Raw genomic sequence first — 20916 nt, forward strand, 5'->3', positions numbered from 1 at the left:
GTCCAACTTCATCTCCAAAACTTAGAAGAAAATGATACAGTGTCGATTCATGCGTCTGGACGCTCGATCTATGCGTCCCAAACGCATGGGTCACGTCTGGACGCACGATAGTCGCATCTCAAACGCGAGACTTTATTTTTCCACCTTTGGTCTATTTTTCTTTCCTCTTTTACGGGTTTTGGTCCAAGCAACGAATTCTTTGGCCTTGGGCTTCCAAATAGGCTTTAAAATAGGTCCAAGTCACATCTTTAATAGCTTCAATTCCTTGGCCTTCTCCATGATTGTCCACGGGCTTCCCATGTGATCCTTAATGCTTTGAATTGCTCCATTTTATCTTTTTTCTCTAATATTCTACAAAACTCTCTTTTTCACCTATAGAATCTTAAAACATAACTTACAAACACTATTAGTTCACTAAGATGGCTAAACAAGAGGCATAATCGAGGGTTAAATTGCACTTTTTGAGCACTTATCAGGTGGTTGTTTGGGCCCGATAGTTTTCATATCCGTTATTTGGTATAATTGCTTCTCGAAAAGTTAAAATTTTAAAGGAAATTTCAAAATTTTAAGAGGGGGCGATGTAGTGGGCAAATATCGTACCTATAAACATGTTTGTTTTGGTATTTTAAAACTCGAGATATTGGCATAAAGCGGGAAACGGGAGGGGCCGGGGCGATGTAGTGGGCCAATATCTCGATAAATCTCGTGGGTGCTTAAATTGTGTTGCAGGTAGAAAGCGGGAAATGGGAAAGGAAGGCAAGGGACACGTGTCAAAGATTGACTAGGTCCAAGCCAAATCAGGACACTATATAAAGACTGGAAGAGCATCAAAAAAGAGGATTCATTCATTCATTATCCAAAAAATCATTGAAAAGAGGAGAGAGAAATAGAGAAGAACAAATAGAGAAATTGTAAACTGTTATCGCCATTTTAATAAAACAAATATTCACTTCATCTTCTTTGATTCTGTTCCCTTCATTCATTTTGTTGTGTGATCTTAGAATATAAGTAAGAAAGTGTTCTTACACATCACAGAATCCTCCATCCATTAATATTGCAATCTGTACAGAACATCTATGCCAGACACTCCACTGAAGAATCCATAATTTGGATTGATTCTCTAAATGGGTATATCCACAGTAAAATCTGCTTATAATCTTATTTATGATTGAGAAGAAAATATTGGCCAATTTTCTCATGGCAATTCACCTATACATTTTTCCAAAATATAGGAAATGAATACCATCTAAGGTTATGCTGCTTTTTGTGGAAAGTAGCCCTAGATCTATTACCCACAAACCATAAACTACACTCTCATCAAGATCCCTATAGATAAAGAATGAAATTTTTGCTCACACCAGGCAGACACTACTGACCATCTCTTCTCTCAATGCCCTTGGTCCCAAAAACTCTGGTTCTCTTCAGTCGTATGCTTAAGAACAGACACTCTACAATTAGAACACACTAAATAGCTTCCCTTCTTTACGGCATCCCACCTTTACAAAAGAACAATTGCAGGATGTCAGGTGTGCAGCCTAATCAAAATATAGTACTAATTAAAGCATGGACTAGTTGGACATTGGAAGCAATTGAGTTTAGCACCCCATGAGCATGAGTAAGATCTGTTCCAGATGAGGAGAGTATAACTCCTCCCCCAGGGCAAGGTCAGGTATGCAGCCTATTCAAAATACAGTACTAATTGAAGGATATGATGGACTAGTTGTATAGACCGGAAGTAATTGAGTTTAGCACCCTAACAGCATGACTAAGATCTGTTCCTGATGAGGAATGTATAACTCCACCCCCATGATGGTTTAAGGCTATCTTCTCAGTCTAAATTGATAAATCTAAAAATATTGCTATTTGTGCTGTAGTTATCAGGGAGCATACAAAAACACAAATCATGGACGCAACCAACATTTCACAAGAACGAACTGAGGCATAAGTCTCAAGGCTTGCCTTAAGCTTTTTATGGGTTTAGCGCCTTGAGGCTTAAACCTTACATGTTGTTACTAGCATGTGTCCTGTGCTACGCATCAGTTCGCCAAGTTGTAAAGAACTAAAATGAAAATTGTTAAAAAAACTAAAGAGAAACAATTTTTTGTGAATCTCTTACTAAGAAAAGAGAAACAATTTTCTAAAAATGGGGAAGATATACAATTCCTATACATAAATTTTAGCTTTTAAATTAAGAAGACTATCCTAAAATTATTGAAGGAGGTAGTTCAATTTTAATAAAGATTAGGGAGCCAATTGTAATTAATAAATAGGAGAGATGTAATTTAAATAAACGTAGGGAGGTGGCTCTAAAATCTTAAAATTGAGAGATTAGAAATACATTGTTCGGTTGAGAAGTGTGGTTCCTACAAACCCGGCTATCATATAGTGTAGAAATGTTTTGTTTACTTGTTTTATATTTTGTTTATAATTTTTCTTTTCTCCATTTTTTCTTATTTTTTTATGACGTAACCCCATATAACTTTTAAAAATATTAAAAATTCCCTGGAAGGTTATGTTTGAGCATGAAAACACCTCATTCTATTAAATATCACAAAGTTTCATCACCAAACCCTATTTTTTGTCATTCTATATTTTTTTTTCATTTAGGCTTCAGACTCACAGAGGCAGAGAACCTTGAGGCTTTGATGTGCATTTTTAAACATCCAGTACACGCAAAGACTGCAATGGAACCTTGCCTTATGACTGCTGAATTTGCAGTCCAACTAGGAAAACAATACCAGGTTCCAAGCCTCATACTTATAGGGGATAATGGAGCTGTTATCAATGCTCTACATCCACCTCATAAGGCTGTTTCCTAGAGATTTAAGCCGACTGTGGAAAACACTTTAGGTCAAGCAAAATGTTATAGTTCTTTTTGTTTAGGTGTATAACGAATTCATGAAAAAGTTAGGCCTATAAAGTAACACAAGTGGCCATGCACAATCTGTTGATGCTATCATTGTTATGAATTATTTTAGGGTTAACTAGTATCACTTTTTTTTTGTGTGTATTTAGGGGGGAGACCCTAATTTCCCATCTAGTGGGGGGGAAATCCTAATTGGCTCATCTAGTGGGGGGTAATACTAGTTCACCCAATATTTTATACAAAAAAATGAAAGAAAAAAGGAACAAAGGAAAAAAATAATAATAATTAATTAAATAAATAAAAATAAATAAATAAATATATAGAGAGAGAGAGAGTTCCATATATCTTTTGCACCATGGCTCGTGCTCCTATGAAAAATTAAAAGACCGGCATATTTACTAACTGTATTACACAATCTTACATCCAAAATGCACACGATTGTCAAAACCAATACTGTGACACGTGACACGTCGAAGCAGAAAAAGGATAGAAGGTAAATGGGGAAAACTGTTTTAAGGCTACACACGGATAATAACACAGCAAATAAGTAATCGTATGCCTTGCAAATTTTTATAGTTCTTTCATGATTCGCCAGAAGATATCAATTGAGATATAACTGGAGTGGTTGAACCCCAAATGCTCATACATCCATAAACATGTGAAGTAACATACAATTTTTCTACATTTTACTCAAAAGATTTGCTTGATAGGTCCTGCTATGTAAAGCTAAAAAAAATGAACATATCATCAAGCTAGTCATGCCCTCATATAGTCATATGTCATGGCATCCACCGGACGTTTGCAGATTCATATATTTAGGTAAATGATATTTAATTTTGTAGGAGCACCTTCTACGAAACAGTAAAATTCGGATGCCCTCAGTAATATTTCTCCGAGGCCGGATCTTCTCCGCCCGGGTGGAAAAGGTTGATTTTTACACCTTACAAAATAATTTGGACATGTGTCTATTTATATAACACCAGAATAAATGAAACTAACAGAGTGAGATAAAACAAAAAAAGAAATCACTACAAATTAGGAAAGATTCCGTGCGTGCTTATCTCCACAATCGCAGTGCCCAATTGTCAAGTAAATGTAAGTTTTATGAATTTTGCTCAAGTAACCTTTCAATTTCTGATGATATCATTTCTTTTTCAATATCAATTGATCCAGTTAGCCATTTTTGTCTTAGATTCATTTTTAAGCACTATAATATAAGTGGCAAGTCATATTTATCCAAAATACCATCGGAAATTCATGAACATAAGTTACATCAGAACAATATAGCTACTTAATAATTCAAGAACACAAGAGTTAGAGTGAAAACACTATATATGTTTACAAGTTCACTAAATTTAAGTAAGTACGTGTAGGTTTTCTCATTTAAATGCAAATCAAGTCTTTTTACTTAAATGAAAGATAAAGCAAACACCAAGTTACTTATTTTTTGGAGTAATAATAAAATGGTTTATTTTCGTTGAAATATATGAGAATAGGACTATAGGAGAAGAAGGCGAGATTGTGGACACTTTGTTTTCTAGATTTCACGCATAGAATATTTCCTATTTTTTGCGATTTGTTTTGATTTTCCTTTTTGAGCAATAGTTAACACCGTAAGTTGGGTGGTTACAAATGTGGACACATGTCTAAATTATTTTGTAAGGTGTAAAAGTCAATCTTTTCCACCCGGGTGGAGAAGATCCAGCCTCTATTTCTCCTACCTTACTCGTTTTCTATGGACATTGTCAACTCTTCAAACCAAGCACAAAAGTAAAGTCGATAGTTCTTTTTCTTTCATAGAAGGTTGAGCATTTGCAAGATTCCTACACCAATGAACTTGCACTTAAAAGGGACATGTTCTAAAACTACATTGCAATTAAAAATCTTCCTATTCATATATGCACAACTCCAACCCTTTCAATCAAGTGATTTTCAACCCAAACACAGAAACTTTAACGAAAACAAAAAAATGCCCAACCTCAAAATAAGCAAAACAAACAAACCAAATGCAAAAAGAAGCCTGCATACCGATTCTTTAAGAACAAGACGAGTTCTCCGCATGAACTGTTCTCTCATCTGTTTTCTACGCTTATTAGGAACTAGTGAATGCCCGTGCCAATCGGCACTCTAGACACATTGCTTTTGAACAACACCCCAAGAGAGACCATCTCTATGGTAGCATTGGATCGATGATATAACCATTTCCAACAGTTTTATACTTCATAACCATTTCATACGCATACTCAAGTGAGTTTAATTATTGCAATTCTATGTATTTCATTTCTCACAAACCAACTCATTACACATACCCTTATACATTCATTAATTCAGTACATATCAGAATGAGAATGATGAAAATAAAGGGAGAGAGTCTTCAATTAAGAGCATCATCATTTTTTTTTTAAAAAAAATAAAAAAATTCAGCAGAGTCTCCCTTGTATTTTCAACATTTCAAAAACCTAAACCCCTGTCATAACCTGAAAAATCAAACAATACAATTCTCATAGATCAACCATACCAAAATATATAATTTCATATTTAAACATAACACAAATTACTTCTAAAACTAAAAGACAACTCATTAAACATTAAAGAAGACTTTGCATAATTTTTCACCTGGGGCTAATTCTAGTAACGAAAGGGAAAAATAAAATAAAATAAATACTCCACCCACTTATCGAGTTCCTCATTTCTCTCATTCTCCTCTCTATGCATACTGTTCACACCATTCTGCTACCATATGGATAAATCCGCCATGGAGCAAAGACTACAATCATGTCGCTGAAAAATTATGGCAATTTAACTTGGTACCTGCAAACAAACCACATACACATGATTTTTTTTTAGACTTGATACATTTAGCATATTGTTTACAAAAGAGATGGTTTTCAAAATAAAATAATCTCTATTCTTATTTTTAAGTATCCACGCTATCATCAACAAAAAAACTATCATAAAAACTTACATAGCATATATATGGATACAATATATTCTTTATTTTCTAAACCAATAAAAGTAACATTCTTTAATTTCTCACTTGCCTTTTCTCATTGGTATCGATGTCCTTAGAGAAGAACTTCGGGTATCGACATTTGTAGTACAATTTCTTGCATTACGGAAGAAGAAAAACGGATATTCTTTTGAAGAAGTACATCCGGACATGGCCACATAGAGTTGCCCATGACTGAAAACCGGTGTCCTCAAATCAATGCCAACATATTTCACTGACTGGCCTTGCGACTTATTAATTGTCATGGCATAAGCTAGTCGAACAGGGAATTGTCGTCTTGATAGTTTGAAAGGCAACTCTGCATTTGAGGGAGCCAGAGATATTCTTGGGATGAGTACCGGATTTCCAGCTTTCTCTCCAGTCAAAATTTTAGCTTGAAGGACTTTACTCGCACATTGAAGCACCATAAGTCGTGTCCCATTGCAAAGGCCATCTTTAGGTGCTATGTTCCCGAGCAACATTATAGGGCATCCAGGTTTTAACTTGAGATTGAAAGGTGGTAAGCTAGAAGGGTCGAGGGAGTTCGAAAACTTCGGTGGGATAGTGAGCCCCACTTGGATTATCAATATCATCTTCGATGATTTTATCTGCCGCCAAAATACTCAAAGCTTCACCAGAAACAAATTCAAATGCAACCTCATTAATTGCACTCACATCATCATTATTACGCAGCAAGAATAGTGCGATCGGTTAAGAAATTTGGAGACGGTGTGTCCATAACATCCAATTGGGGATAGACAGAGAAGATGAGTTCTTGGATATTGGTACATTTAGCGTATTCCATTCGCAAATGTTATGCGCATTCTTTGGGATTCGAACCAATCTAAATGAATCAAAGCAAAAATGAATTCATTAGTTTCTAAAATAGTTCGCTTATATATGGAACTAATGGAGAAAAAAAATTCTAATTAGAAGGCATTAGTAGCACACCTCCAACAAAAATCGGGCTAATTCGACATTCTCGGACTCGCCATTTCAAGCCGCATGTTACGTACCAAGTGCAAAACTTCTAAATAACTCCAAAGGAAAGAGCGTAGTGATGCACCAACAAATTGCTCTCTCGCCCTAACGGTATAACAGCAAAGGTTTGTCGAAAATCACCACCAAGAACTGTAGTGATACCACCAAATATCTTCTTGTTTCCACAAATATCTTGAAGTGTTCTATCCACGACCTCAACACAAGATCTATGTTTGCATGGGCACCTCGTCCCAAAACAATTAGTTTTGTTTCTTTAAATAGGTCAAAGGTCGTCGAATGTTTAGTGAAGCCGCAAAAAGTGGTATCCATCACATCAATTGGAATTTTAAATGTAGAATGAGCAGTGCGTCCACCAGACAATAACAGAGATGCAATTCCTGATGATGCCACCATGATGACAATAAGACCCGTCTTCTTTGCGGCCCTTTGCAATTGTATTATACAAAAAAGTTTTCCCTGTACCAGCTGCTCCATTCAAAAAGAAAAGTTTGCCCTTGTCACCATATACTGAATCAGTCACAGCAGTATAAGCATGAAGTTGTTCGGCATTAAGACGACTCACATCAACTGCAGCCTCTTCTCCTATGCCTTCATGCTGAAGTTGGCGTTGCTCCCAAATGAGCCTATTGCCAACAATTTTGCTCCAATCCTCCTTTTGCTTTGGCATGGGCGGGAAATCTTCCAATGTCTTCCCAGATTCTAAAAGGATTTGTTCCACCAGATATAAGCCGTAATCTGTTATTTGCTCATCAGTTGGATCTGGGATGTCGTGCTTTGTTTGAAGCCAGTGTCCAAGATCATCACATATACTCGATGCAAATTTGCTCCAAAGTAGATCTGGTTGTAACGGATGACACTCTAAAAGAATTACACAAAACAACCTCCGTAGTTGATATCCAGTTTTCATTATCGCCGCCTCTTCTAGGCATTGTATCCACTCATCATCAGCTTCCAACAGCCCACGGGCAATACATGCTTCTTTGTATGTGCTGTACACGGTATCACCAACTTTATAAAGATATGCAAAGGAGGTAGGCCCTTTTACAACAGTAAGTAGCAAACGTAGATAAAACCTCTCCCCGGCATTGGGGCTTGCAAAATACATCCTACCAATGGAAGGTCCCTGAGTCCTAGGAGTCCACTCTTGAGAGTCTTTGTGAAAAACATAGTGTCTTGGAAATTCTTGATAGGTAAATGCTCGTGCATTTGGATCTTCAGCACAACACTTAAAGAAAGCTGTCAGTGTTGAGGTTTGGTCTCTGGCTCGGGCAAGAATTGCATCCATGGGCTCTTTGCTATTGAAAACAACCCTATGCATGCCTTCCAAATGAAGCGCCAATCGTTGGACACTTGGAAACTCTTTATGCATTGGATTCTGAAATAGATGCCATGCAGCTTCTGTTGGTCCAATGTACCTTGCATCGATATATTGCTGAATCTCATCATTTGTTCCTGCCGCCACCACTGTTGCTTTGTCATAGCCTTTGTAGATGTACTTGTTAATATATTTAACAGCTTGACACGATGCACAAACTTCAACATTGATATGGCAGTCAAACATTTCAGACAGATATGCATTGTAGGGAACAACATCTCCATTATCAACTTTAACCATTTTATTCCTCCTCTTCACAAAATATTTCTTGCCGATTAATGCCGGTAAATGGAGTACCCTTTTTTATCCATAATTGTTTCCTCCACAAACTCTTTTGGATAGGCTTTGGTGCATCGACCATTTTCCATACATGAAGCACTCGGATCTCGATCACCACAGGGGCCATGAACCATGCACTTCTTCACTGTTTCAAACAATGCGGGGGTGGGTGTCGGGTCCGGGAATTCGCACATACAAATTTATCCACTTGCTCACTGTTTCGATCTTGTCATCATGCGCGAAAATAAAAGGCAATGCATGTGTGGAAGACCGCTTCCGAAATTCAATGGTATAGACATATGCAACCACCCGCCGAAAATATCATTCTTCAAGATTTCTTTCATAATTGCTTTTCGTTTCAGCTCGAATACCCGTGCAACTATTTCAGGCCGGGTGTCGTCGTCCGGTGTTCCTTGAGCGATCTTTAATTTCCTGCCAATTAGGGTTTGCGAAATACCGTAAGAAAAAATATCTGGGTGCTTATAGTGCCGGGTGATAGCCATTGAATCCTGAAAAATCTCGTACATGTGCCTTGGACTTCCAACATGCGAGGAAGGCAAAATGAACCGTTGGCCAATTTGATCAGGACTTAATCCCTCAAGTGCAACATCTGTCAAGCACTTGTACACATCCGAACGGATGGTGTCTTGATTTAGTCTAATGTATCGCAGACGGTTCTGTTCATATGCAGCCCAAGCATCAACCAAAAATTCATGCAACAATTTACACCCCAGCAAGATGGATGAGTACTCTGTGGGTCGTTCAAACAAACGGTAGGCGTAATACAATAATTGGGTGAGTCTTGCATTACTTGAGCATTTCTCTTGACGCCCCACAACTTCAAATCGGGTGACCAACCCAAATCCCCATAAGGAAAACGAGAAGAACATAATGCAAAGGCAAATAAGCGGGATGACATTCGCTTATCCGTTCCAACTCATGCCCTCCTCTCAAGCCGGTACAATATCACGCATGGCATCAACCTTACTCCCATCTCCGTGCAATATCAACGCAATCTCATCGGTTGTCGGAAGATTGTACCTTCGTCTATCCGACGCGGATCATAGTGTAGATGGACCGAACATTGTTATTCTCGAAGCATTTTCGCTTAAAACCTCAAATGCTTGCTTATAGATATCACAAAACTTGTGGGTCTGCAGAAGAGTTTCTTGTACAGTTTTCAACACTTCTCTTGACAAATTCGGGTTGCGATTGTAGCGGTGATCCAAAGCAGCTAGGGGATCATAAATATAAAGTTGCGAAAACTTAGGTTCCATCCCCGATCGGGCAACAAATGAACGGATTGGTGCCGCAACTCCCCATGGACAGTGAATGAGGTTGGACCACGCCCATGTAACACACGATCGTTAAATTTGCAACCAAGACTGGTAAAGGCATTACACACATTGTATTGCCGAATCTGCTCACGGAATAATCTTGCACGTTTATTAGATCCTTCGAATAAAGATTTAAGTGCAAGGCAAGGGAGAAAGAAGCGGTAGCTTAACTTTTCCTTGTAAACAACAAGTTCCAAATAAAGGTCGGTTCGCCTTTGATTTTTGATAACTGTTCATCTTTCCAATGAAGGGCCGAACAAAATGGACAGAGAACATCCATCTTTCCCAGAAAGTGGCGGCGATTTGGAACAGGAAGCACATGGGCTCTATGAGGATTAAGAATTTCTTCTTCACTTTCATCAAATCCAGTCATATCATGATCACTGCAAAAATAGACCTATGATATATCACGCTTTACAGTATGTTGAAACCTAACAAAAGAGTGAGAATTTAAGCACTTGACTTACATAGTGTTATCCTCACAACTTTGCATTGTGACATCTTCCGTGATAGATGAAGAGGACCCAACTTCGTACGTTGACCTCGTTTTCTTAAAGGAATCTGATATGTAATCAGACATAACGTCTTTTTCCCTCCGTCTTCGATTTTGTTGTGCTATAGTCCTTTGATCGATATCTTTTTCTCTTCGAAGACGTTGTGCAATAGATCTCCGATTAGGAGGTGCAATAGAGCTTTGACTGGGAGGCACAATAGATAAGAGATTGGGAGGCACAGTAGATCTTCGATTAGGAGGCGCAACAGATAACACATTAGGAGCTGCGGGAGATAGTCGATTAGGAGGCACAACAGATAACCTATTAAGAGCCGCAGGAGAGCTTCGATTAGGAGGCACGACAGATAACCTATTAAGAGTCAAGGAGATTTTCGATTAGAAGGCACAACAGATAACCAATTCGGAGCCGCATTAGATCTTCGATTAGGAGGCACAACAACAGATAACCTATTCGGAGCCGCATTAGGTCTTCGATTAGGAGGCACAACAAATAAAATATTGGGAGTCGCAGTTGATCTTCGATTAGGAGGCACATATACCAGATTAGGAGACACAACATTTCTTCGATGTGGAGGCACATATACCAGATTGGGAGGTTCTGCTATGGAATTGGCTGGGTGAACTAACGATTCCCTTCCTCTCTCTTCAATGCGCTCTTTAACCATGATTGCCTAGGAAGCGTCAATTCGCAAAAATTTGGAAACACACAAAGTTAAAGAATCAAAACGGAGCTCTAATCAAAGAGCACAGTGAAGACTCAAAGTAGTAAATATAAAAAAAGGAAACCAACCAGCAATGCTCGTAGACTTTTCCCACTAAAGTAAGACCACCAGTGGAACGAAGTAAGAAATTGCCTTCACTTACTTCTGAACGGTCAATTTAAATAAAATCACTTCCTATTAAATAAAAGGATTCTCCACTTCCTATTAGATATTGAAATTATAACAAATTGGCAAGAGTTTGAGTTGTCGAGATATACCTAGGAATTAACAAAGAAAATTCTAATTCTAATTAAGTCCACGTAAGGCGTTTTATCATATCTAATTCTTTCTAGCTATTGTCAAAAACACCCATTAGCACCAACAGCCAAGGAGCAAGGGTTATTTCTTTCTGGATTACATCTGATTTTATGGCAGCAGTCCAGTCTTTTGGTAGTGGGCAATACCAAGTACATGATATTTATACACTTACAATGCCTGATAATCATTTCATCAAACAGAGGCAGGCAAACTTGTATTGCCCACTACCAAAGTTACCCACAATAAACGCAGGAATGATTGGAAGACATTAAGGTGGACCTCCATGGCTTAACAAATGAGAGGGTCCTTACTCAAAGGGCTACATATTCTGTCGAAGACACATTTAAATGAAATACATGCATTTTAGAGTTTCACAAAGTTCTTAGTAGTTCAACAATCCAAGAAGGGACTTTTCACGCATAATTAAAGATCATACGTTAAGGGGATTAAAGTATGCACAACGATACACAAACCCAAATAAGAAGCATACCTTAAAACGCGAAGGAAGACTCCTGAGAAGTTTCACACGTATACAAAGCCCAATAATAGTAGCCATGCTACAATGTTCAACAGTAGGCGTAAAGGTAACCCTGTGAATTGTACACTTATCGTTAAACACTTGAACATACAATACACGATTTATTAGCAAAATCTAATGGCACATAAATTATACCGAACATGACTATTATTGTCATTGACTTCAACCGCATCTTCTCAGAATAACTTTCAACTCTTCCAATGAATATGGATGCTCCGGGTCTTTTATATCGCAAATATGGTTTAAGATTTAGTTAAGGACTTGAAAATAAGCATAAAACATTTATTAACATTAAATTGAATTATTAAAAAATAAAATAGGATATCAAAACTTCTAGGCGATCAATGGCTTCCTGGAGTACTGGCGTCTCTTGGGATTTTGGGATTTTGGGATTTTGGGCAAGTGGTCGTAATAAATTCGATGATGATTTCAAACTATGGCGTGGAATGTTCCGGCCAAGAGAAAAATCCAATAATTTCTCCATCGGGAAAAAGGAAACGATTAAGCTAGGAAGAGGTTTTTCCAAGACAGAGATTAAACAAATAAGCTAGCAGGTTTTGGATAACCTTTGGTTTTTTTTTTGGATAACTAAACCTTTGTCTGAGGCAGTTTAAATGAGCAAAACTTTAATAAGCTTGAACCCCGCGACTGGTGTAAGAGAAGCAGAAGCCCGTAAAAACCAAGTGAGAGCTGTTCTGTCTCTTTTCAAGAAATTAAAATGAAACCCGCATCTCTACCATTAGATCTTGGTCAAACAGATCTGGACCGTTCTTTATTATAGTTTTGTCTTTTAGTGAAAAAAAAAAAAAATTAGATAGATGTTATCTCTTGGAATAACAAATCTTTCTCTTGGTGGAACATTTTCACCAATCTCATGCATTTCTCCATCAACAACCCGCCACTCTGTTTTCTCATCTACTTGTTTTAAACTTGGTGGGTACTTATTGTTCTTCCTTGTATATGATCCTGAACCAGAACCTGTTCTTGCCCATCTTACTTGGAAACCATGGTAGACTAGCTTCTGTAAAAAATTTGCTGTCACTGATGATAGCATGATAATGATAGTTACTCCTCGTTAATCGGCAGCAAATCAGCCCAAGAGCTTATAGCGATTAATCCTAGTCGGAATTAATCGGAAAGTAATCGTGGATAGTGGTTTATTAGCATTCTTAATTCAAATATATCTAGTTTATGGATTAATCCTAATCCAGAACACTGCACATTTTTAGTGCATTTACATTCAATTTTGTGGGATTGACAAAACTAAAAATCTTATAGAGTCCAAACAATTCTAAACCGACTCCTTTGAACCAAAATTTAAAAGCCTAAAAAGTTGTAGTACAACTAAATAAAGGGTAATAAATTGGAAAGAGGCAGAGTGGTGTTTTTTTCTTCTCCCTCTCTCTCTCAAGGCGATAAGGTATTCTGGGTTGTCCATGTTTTATTCGTTATGTTAATATATAGATTTTAATTTCCGTAACGAATATAGATTTTATTCGTTATTTTACTTCGTCTGCTACTTGAATGTTTTGAAAGTGATTACGTTTTTTATCTTATTTCTTAGAAATTGTTTGTCTGATTTATTTCCTTTTTTCCCAGTTATGGAGACAGTAGGCACCAAATGGTCCATGAAAAGGTGCCCAACAAACAGGTTACCATCGCTTGCGCTCTTCCCAGATTCTGGTTCATATAGCTCATGTCAACTTGTTCATCCTAGTAATCCCAGAGAGATTTGCTATGTTAACATCCGGGACAAGCGCCTGAGCTCAAAAGGTACATCAGTTATTACTTGCAAACATGGTTGGTTTCTAATGTCCGAGTCCCGGAGTCGGACTAAAAGCTTGTTGTTCTTGTTCACTCCCTTTTCGGACGGACTAGTCCTGGATTTACCTTGCTTGAACTCCAACTTTGAAATTGCGACTTTCAACTCTGATCCCCGTGATCCTAATTGTGTCTTCTTCGCCTTGAACTCCCGATCTGGCAGTTCCACTGTTTGTATCAGCACCTTTTACTTTTCCTCCAACCAATCACAATCGTGGATTACACACACCTTCCACTCTAATTCCCCAGTCGGCCATCCCTTTTCTATGGTGCGTGCTCTTTGTGCAAGGGAAATTTTGGTGCTCAACTCGTACTGGACTGCTGGGAAATTATGACTATGATAAAAAAGAGTGTTCTGGACATGTTATCTTCAGTTTTCAGTTTGGAGAAGAGGGCGCGACCCGCGCTGAAGTTACTGGAGCTGGGCAGCCTTCTCCGAGGCGCGACCCGCGCTCATACTTTCCGAAAAAATTTCTGATTTTTTCTAAATTTCGGCCCAAAGCCTATTTTCTCACCTTTTTCTATGTGTACCTATATAAAGAAAATAGAATAGTGTTTTGAGATAACTTTTGAGAGATTCATTTCTTGGGTATTATGGGAGCTCTATTGAGCTAGGGTTTGAGTGAGGCCTCTTGTTTCTTGATTCTTGATATCTCTTGTAAACTCTCCAATCTTTGTTATAAAGAAAACTCAGCTCTTGTGTGGATGTAGGTAACATTTACCGAACCACCTAAATCTTTGTGTCTCTTTACATATTTACTTCCTTATTTATTGTTTGCTTGTTATGGGTGATGATAAATTAGTGGCTTTACTTGTTTGAGTTTGTTGTGATAACTACCAAAGTCTTGGGTGGGTGATTTCCTTGGTGTGATCTCCAAGTTGAAATCATTTGGGATAGAAAGTAGCTAGATTGAAGTATAACTTTCTAGTGAAATCTCCCAACAAGTGGTATCAGAGCCACGGTTTTGAATCATTGGAACAAAGTATGTGAGGAAAGACTCCACCTTTAACATTGAGAGCTATGTGTTTGAAGAAAGTCCTCTTAGAGGTTCTCCACCGTTGTTTTGGTTCAGTGGAAGTCATGATGACTGAAAAAGAAAGCTACAAGATAGAGAAGTTTGACGGAACAAACTTCAGCTATTGGAAGATCTGACTTCGAGGGCGTTCTATCAAAAAGGATTTGATGGAAACATTGATAAGTGAGAAGCCCGATGAGATTCCGCAAGACAAATGGGATTTGCAAGATAGAAAGGCATTGGCCACAATCCGATTGAGTCTCTCGAAGTCGGTAGCCTTTAATATTAAAACCGAGAAGACGGCAAAGTCTCTCATGGAGGCACTTACTACGATGTATGAACAACCCTCGGCTGCGAACAAAGTCTATTTGATCACCAAGCTATTTAGTATGAGAATGTTGAAGGGGACCTCCTTCAAGGATCACCTAAATGAATTCAACCAAACTAAGGACCAATTGGAGTCAGTTGAGATTACATTTAGTGATGAGGTGCTAGCTTTGGCGATACTTAGACAATTGCCTCCAAGTTGGAAGGCGACTATGGCGGCTATTAGTGGCTCTGCGGGAATGACCAAGTTGAAGTTTGAGCACGTTGTTAGTATGGTACTAACCGAGGAAATCCGGAGACAGGATTGTCCTTCATCTTCGGGGTCAACTTCAGGGTCGGCATTGAGCACTAAAAGTAGCGGAAGAAAGTCAAACAGGAGTCATAGTAAGAAAAAGTGGAGGGGGAGATTGATAGGAAAGACCTGGATGCGATGGAGCTAGAGTCGAATCTGAGGGGGATGGATAAGGCGATGTGCCTGGTGAGTAACTTTTGTGTTCAAACTTGGCTGTGTTATTATGCTATATGTTGTTGTTTGATGTTAACGTGATATGTTGTGCGAGTTGTCGCAGCTGATCACTGGGTATCAAAATCTGAAGACGACCGCTCAATTCTTTTGGCCGGAGAAGACGGAGGAGGTGGAGTCATTTGAGGGGCGAGCTTCGAATCTTCGAGCTATCAAATCACCGAGAAGAAAGAATCGGGCGCTTTGAAGAACCAACTCACTGCCTTTGATTTGGAAGACATCTGCGATGAATGAGTCGATCGGTGTTTGAAGCATAAGATGGAGGCATTGAAGGGCGGCGGTTAATTCGCAAAGCTTTATCTTTGAATGATGTAAGACTTCCACATTCTTGGCGAAAGAGGCCTATCTCACCATCCGTCTTTGAGGTGGAGGAATTGGAGAAGAAATATGGCGACCTGCGGGAGGAGCGCGAGCAAAAGAGCCGGAGAACACGCGGGCCATTCGAAGATGCTAGCATGCTTGTTTACGCGGTCGTGCTTCCTCTATTACTTGGTGTGGTGAGTAATCGTTTAGGGTTCCGGCGAAATAATGTGGTCGCTTCACCGGCGGTTTGTGGCATCTATCGTGATCCAAGCTCTGCCCGATGTTGAATGTCGATCTTTGAGAAAAAAACTTTGATGTTGTTGTTTGAAAAAGTTGTTGGTGTTTGTGGTTGTAATTGGCCTTTTGGCCGTAAAACAATAGAGCTGGTTTCACAGGTTGACTGGGCAGCTTCATTTTTCTTCTTTATGCGTGATTATAATGACTAGTGGCTAATTGAGTTGGATTTCACGAGTATTCTCGCCACTCGGTTAGTCTGCTTGACTGAGCTTATTTGAGGTCATCGGTTAAACTCCTTTTCTTGAATGTGAAATATATTGCTTTGCTCTATATAAGTAGTATTGTGTATGATATGAATGTTTGCATTCTCGCAAGTATGGGTATGTTTATTACGACTTGTCGTCGTGGAGATCTGGTGTCGATGACTGTGACTTTCTTTGGTGCAATGCGTGCTTGCTAGCCGATTTAAATGGTGTAGGTCGCACATGTCTTGAGGGCGCTTAAGGGCGTTCTTTACTTTGGGTCGCCTAAGTTCTGAACGTATTGCGGCACGTGTAAGAATATGGGTGGTCGGGAGTCATGACATGATGGCTGCCAGGTGGCCTGCCGTTTTGGCGTCACGATGCCATCATGACCTGTCTTGGGAAGATATGTTACTTTACTGTAAATAGTAATGCTCTTGGAAGAGCAAAGGCATTTGATCTTCCTTTGCTCTTCTTCTTGCTGCCGCAGCTCTTCTCTAGCCTATGTTGTGTCGTTTACTTCGTCGGTTCACTCAGGTACGTTTGGCTTCTCTGTTTAACTGTCCATCTCTTTTGTTTTGTTGAAAAGGAACCTGAGGCTTGTTCATTAAACCTGCGTCCTGCGTAGGTTTCTTTACGGCCAAGTGCCGCAAATATGTCAGGGGAGAGGGGAGTTTAAGAGAGAGCTCCCCTCTGATAATGGAGGAAATGGAGTTCCACCCGCACGTTTATGGAGATCGTGGCAAAAGAAAAGATGTAGCGTCAGGGGCGAAGCGAACAAAGCGACCCGGAGTTCGTGTCGCCGGCGGGTGGCATTGTCTTGGTCGCCTCGGCAAAGTGACGACAACTTAATCGGGGATCTTTGAGGAAGCTAGCGACCTGGGGCAAGGCCACCACGTCACTAGTGAGAGTTCGCCTCCTCGCATCGGGGATGTGGGGAGCGAATTCTACTATATGGGGAGAACAGGGAAGAAACATGCGGTGAAACGCTCTGACTACAGCTTCCACTCGGCGCCCATAGTGACCAGTCTGCTGAAGAGGATCATGCTGGACGGCGACAAAGCTGAGGTTGAGGATGAAAATATGGACACGCTACTGGGCACCATGGACATGGCTACTTGTTTGGTGAGTGTTTACTTGCTAGGCTTGTCGCTCTATTTCGTAAGGGATCGCAACCTTGAACTTGTCCTTGTAGTTTCTGGCGGGAGTGCGACAAATCAAGAAGCGTTGTGCGTACGTTGATCTTGATGTCAACTCCCCGAAATGAAATTTGGGATGTCGTGCGTGAGCTACGTGGGGAGTTGATAAAGACGAAAGTTGACGTGATGATGAGATAAGTATCGTCGCGGTTCGGATGAAACGCTAAGCTTGTTCGGCAATGACCGATCTGCAAAGGGAAGTTCGCGGAAGTCACCGATGCGCCAAGCAATGTCGGGGTCGCCGCATAAAGCTTCAAGATCGTATACCACGGCACTACTCGGTATGCGAATCGATGAAAATATTTCCGGTTGAAGAAGGCCTGAGGGGACGAGTGCGGTATGCCGCTGGCGTTGTCTTTGAGATCGGCGAGGCACCGCCGTCGACCGATCTTTGCCCTAGAAGATAAACATGTTGTGGTTGCTCCTTGACGGTGATTTCTCATCTTGTTTTTGAAAAAAGTTTAAGTTGGATAACTACTTTGTGTGTTCTCCTCTCTATGAGAGTTTAAACAATAGAGTCAGTTTTCGGGCTTGCACGAACATTTCGCCTTAGTTAATCTTGAAACTGGTTTCCACGGAAGTGGCAGTTCGTTAATTTTGCTCCCATTGTTCAAAGAACCGATCTGGATTTTCTGGGTAGACCCAGCAGATCGGTGGATTGGAACTGGTTTTCTGGCCTTGGCCAAGCAGTTTGATTGGTGAATGTATATGTAATGCCATGTTTTGCTTGCCTGCTTGTAGTTATTATTTTGTGTATGGCGCTTGTGGTATGCCTCTGAGATTTAGTTTAAGAAAGCATTATGCTTGTGAAGTATAGGTCCCTGAGCTGATCTTAGAGGTATAGGTCCCCAACTAATGAGAATTAGGGAGGCCATGGTATGGTAAGTTCTGGCGTTACGCTGCGAAGAGCGTATTTAGCCTCTGAAAATCGCTTGCTCGGCGAGGCGTTCTCCGCGGAGTTGATCCTATGAGTATAGGTCCTCAAACCGTGGCGAGGTTTGGAGGCTATGAGCTTGTAAGCTCCCGAGGCGTTACGCTTTCGCGGCGTAGTTAGCCTCTGAAGGCATCTTTTCATCAGCTGAAAGCGTATGTAGCCCCCCGGAATGCTTTCGCTTCAGGCGTTCTCGCGGAGTTGATCTTAGGAGTATAGGTCCTCAACCGAGCGAGATTTGGAGAGGCTTGTGAGCACGTAAGCTCCCGAAGGCGTTACGCTTTCCTTGAGCGTATTTGACCTCGGCGATATTGCTTTCGGCGAGGCGTTTGTAGCCCCCGAGGCGTTACGCTCCAGAGCATTTTCACGGAGTTGATCCTAGAAGTATAGGTCCTCAACCGAGGTTTGGAGAGGCTATGAGCACATAAGCTCCTCGCGTTACGCTTTCGTGAAGCGTATTTGACCTCTCGAAGGTGTATTGCTCGCTGAGAGCATTTGTAGCCCCCCGGTATGCTACGCTTCGGTGAGGCGTTCTCACGAAGTTGATCCTAAAAGTATAGGTCCTCAATCGAAGCGGCGAGGTTTGGAGAGGCTATGAGCACATAAGCTCCCCGGCGTTACGCTTCATAAAGAGCATATTTAACCTCGAAGATGTATTGCTTTCGGTGAGGCGTTTGTAGCTGAGGCGTTACGCTTCAATCGGCGTTCTCCGCGGAGTTGATCCTAGAAGAATTTGAATAAAGTGGTTGACAATACGAATGTGACTAAACTATCTGAATTGACAAAGATTAAGAACATGACTGTGTACAAGACTGAATTTTTATTGATAAAATCTCTTTAACAAGTAAGTGTTCTAGGGTCGTGGAAGTGGTTTCCCTTCTTGTGTCTTGATCCAGTAAGCCTCATTGCCAACAACTCGGTCCACTATGTACGGTCCTTCCCATGTTGTTGCTAGTTTGGAGTCATCCTGTGTCTTTTTCAGGACTAGATCACCAGGCTAGAAGGATCTAGGATGTACTCGTTTGTTATAGGACCTCTTTAGAATCTGTTGATATGATGCTACTCTGATAGCTGCCAGGTCATGGTGCTCCTCCAACAAATCAACCTCTCGGGCTAGGACCAAGTCATTATGTCCTGACTCGACAAGCTCGGATCTAGTTGTTGTGATTGTCAGTTTGGTGGGAATAACAGCTTCTGTGCCATAACATAAGGAGAATGGTGATTACCTGCGTGCTTTGAAGCGAAATGGTGATGCGATGAGCCACAAAAGGTTCTCTAGCTGGTTTGGCCATTGGCTCTTGTTCTTTTCAATCTTTTTCTTTAAGTTTTCTAATATGGCCTTATTGTTGGCCTCTGCTTGACCATTGCTTTGAGTATACTGTGGAGTGGAGAATGCGTGAACTATCTTCCACTTGGCCAAAAATTCTTTGATTGTTTTGCCTTTGAACTGGGAACCATTGTCCATCACCAAGGTGTGTGGCAGACCAAATCTGGTGATAATGTGAGTCCAAATAAAATTTCTAACATGTGACTCCTTGACATGTGCCAAAGGAACTGCTTCAATCCACTTAGTGAAGTAATCAGTTGCAATTAAAACGAAGTGGAACCCTGTGCTTTTCTGTGGGATGAATGGTCCCATGATATCCATGCCCCACATGTGGAATGGCTAGGGACTTGCGATGATGATCAACTCGCGAGCTGGTTGGATGATGTTGTGGCCAAAGGTTTAGCATTTGATGCATTTGAGAACATATGTTTTGGCATCGATTTGCATGCGAGGCCAAAAGTATCCTTGAGAGATTGCTTTATGGGCCAAGGAACGCCCTCCCGCATGATTGCCGCATTCTCCTTCATGAATCTCAGCCAAAATCAATTGACCTTGAGTTGGACTTATGCACCTTAAGTGAGGTCCTCCAACAGATTTTCTAAACAACTTGTTATTCATAACACAATAGCGACGTGCTTGATATGGTATCTGCCTGGCTTTGCTCGGTTCTGCTGGGAGTGTGCCCCTCTGAATGTACTCTATGATGGGCTGCATCCATGTCAGGCTTATCTGATCCTCAGAGAGTGGGCATAGGTCGCTGACTTCTAAGACGTGCTCAACTACTTCAATGAGGAGTTGTCTCGGGGTGCAGTTCGGTGTTTGAGTAGCCAAGTACCCTAAACTGTCTGCATGGCGGTTCTTGTTGCGTAAAAAGTGGTGCATGGTGGCCCTTTTGAAAGATAGAAGTAACTGATTAACAACTTTAAGGTATTTAGAAAATTTACCTTCGTGGGTAGTGTACTCTTTAGCAATATGGCAAACGACCAGTTGCGAGTCACTAAAGACTTAAAGCTCTTGTATACCCAGCTATAAAGCCATTCTAAGCCCCATAATTACTGCCTCGTACTCCGC

The 20916-nt window shown here is 40.3% G+C and overlaps 2 long non-coding RNA genes across 2 annotated transcripts; one reads left to right on the forward strand and one right to left on the reverse strand.

Annotated features, from left to right (window-relative positions):
* Positions 1–5420: 5420 nt before the first annotated feature.
* On the reverse strand, positions 5421–12692 carry LOC147505816 (uncharacterized). Its single transcript, XR_015193482.1, has 3 exons — positions 12055–12692; positions 11872–11971; positions 5421–5677 (listed from the first exon to the last, which is right to left on the reverse strand). It is a non-coding gene; the product is annotated as an uncharacterized LOC147505816 (long non-coding RNA).
* A 307-nt stretch (positions 12693–12999) lies between these two features.
* On the forward strand, positions 13000–14319 carry LOC147505817 (uncharacterized). Its single transcript, XR_015193483.1, has 2 exons — positions 13000–13339; positions 13519–14319. It is a non-coding gene; the product is annotated as an uncharacterized LOC147505817 (long non-coding RNA).
* Positions 14320–20916: the final 6597 nt, after the last annotated feature.

Source organism: Coptis chinensis, chromosome 4, assembly GCF_015680905.1.
Source record: "Coptis chinensis isolate HL-2020 chromosome 4, ASM1568090v1, whole genome shotgun sequence".
In the NCBI taxonomy this organism is placed as follows: domain Eukaryota; kingdom Viridiplantae; phylum Streptophyta; class Magnoliopsida; order Ranunculales; family Ranunculaceae; genus Coptis; species Coptis chinensis.